This window comes from Homalodisca vitripennis, chromosome 3 (genome assembly GCF_021130785.1).
Source record: "Homalodisca vitripennis isolate AUS2020 chromosome 3, UT_GWSS_2.1, whole genome shotgun sequence".
Classification (NCBI taxonomy): domain Eukaryota; kingdom Metazoa; phylum Arthropoda; class Insecta; order Hemiptera; family Cicadellidae; genus Homalodisca; species Homalodisca vitripennis.
Window position 1 is genome coordinate 66,298,796 of NC_060209.1, and position 2,232 is coordinate 66,301,027.

Below are 2,232 nucleotides of genomic sequence, written 5' to 3' on the forward strand. Positions count from 1 at the left end.
CCTTAGCCTTTAAGGCAGCTCCCGCACTCTAGGAGGCACTGGCCTCTTGTAGCAGCTAGGGTATAGCATGTGCCCACTTATGTGTGCTAGTGGTCTCTGGCAGCTCCCTACTCTAGGAGGAACTGGCCTCTTGTAGCAGCTAGTGTATAGCATGTGTCCACTTATGTATGCTAGTGGTCTCTGGCAGCTCCCGCACTCTGGGAAGCACTGGCCTCTTGCAGCAGCTAGGGAATAGCATGTGCCCACTTATGTGTGCTAGTGGTCTCTGGCACCTCCCGCACTCTAGGAGGCACTGGCCTCTTGTAGCAGCTAGCGTATATAAAATACCACCTAGTATATGGTAATCTAACAGTTCTTCATACTTTATCATTTTTTACTACACGGTTCTTTAAGTGATGGACTTTTTAAAAAGTGTTCCAAAATGATAAGAAAATCCTCTACAAGTACATGTACGTGTACATATTAATTGTTTTAAAATATGTATGCCAGAAAATAAGGAGTGTTTTAAAAAATTTGTTTATTTTCCTAGTGGATAGTAATATTTTCTAGTGTATAGCATCTCTTGACCTAGTGAACGGTAATAAATAGTGAAATAGTTACGCATGACAGCAAAACAAACAAAAGATTCTCTTTTGCAATTGTAATATTATTAAGAAGAATTAATGTCTGGACTTAAAGCTAATTAGTTTGAGGATTGTTTTAGGAGGCGTGTAGCCTCGCCTTTACTTAATTCTCTTGGAAGGCGAGTTAAATCATAAATTATATAAGTTATATAATTTATATAAAGTTGTCGGTTCAAGAAGAATTAGCACTAAAGTAGGTCATTTTTATGACATTGCAATATTTTTTTTTGTGTTTCTAAGAATCTAATTGAGAGAAAATTTTGTGACAGGTTTTTGTAGTAAAAATATTTCTAAAGCATTTTTTATCCTACAATACATTTTTTTATTGTGATATTTTAAAATAACTACTCATCCAAATTTTTTTGTGTAGTAGAAACAGAATGTACTAATATCCATGGAATGTACTTCCAAGTATTTATCTATTTCCATAACTATAGCACTAGTTTCATAACCATTAACGCCAGTGTGATAAACATACAAATACGCTTTTATTTCGGGTTCAAAAAATTTCATTTTGTAAATGCTGTATAATTATATAATAAGCCAATTGTACGAAATGTAGGAAATACAGAAAAGATAAATTAAAGAAATAATACATTACAATGATTTTCAGTGTTAATGTTTAACACTAAAAATATATCATTTGGTCTCTTACCATTGTAAGAGACCAATTGTAAGAGACAGAAGAGTGTCATTAAACGGGCACAATTTTATTTTGAACTCTTGTAATTTTGTCACAAAGAGAAATGAAGATCATCAAACATAAGTTACAGAGCGAGACCACGTTTCACGTTCATTGCATCATAACCTAAGAAACTGCCAAGGGCCATAAACAGTTTTCAATATGGTGCCTGCTGCTGAAAGGTGACGTGGGGGGAGGGGAGGGGGAGCATCAACTCGACATCTGGTTCACATATAACATCAGAGTACTTAGCTTTTTTCTGGTATGTGGTTATGTTACCAACAGTTGTTACCTTCCAGTGGTTGTTTACCATAATTTGCTCTTTGAGCTCGTATAACATTGCAATAATACTGGTGTCAAATAATATGTCTCAAACCTTCTTTCACTACTTATTAAGATATTTTGCCTCTTTCAGCCATCGATTGTTGTACAGTCTAAGTTGGAAGTTCTTTCAGGAATATGTTTTCTATTCCACTTTTAAGAAAATAAAAAGTAAGATAAATAAATATGTTGAATGACATTATGTAGTAGTGATCATTTTTTAAACCGATACAGCCAAAGTTATTCATTTTTTAAATAAATTACCTATCAGTTCTAAAGTCTTTTAAATTAAAAAATGCTACAAAACTTAAAGGTTATCCTGAAATATTTACATTTTACTCCTGACTTACATGGCAAATTTCAAAAAATTAAAGCCATCCATATACCGTGGTCTTTGTCACTATTTCTAATATATTATGCCAACTTCTAATTTTATCTAATTCTTGAGGATAGGGAAAATAATATGTAAAAGCATTAACGTTTTCAAAAAATAAAAATTTCATATTTACTGCAAATACCAGCATGTTTAAGTCGGTAAGGCTCGCCCAACATACTCCTTTAAGTACAAAAGATGCACAACCAGTAGGATTATAGATTAATAGAGTT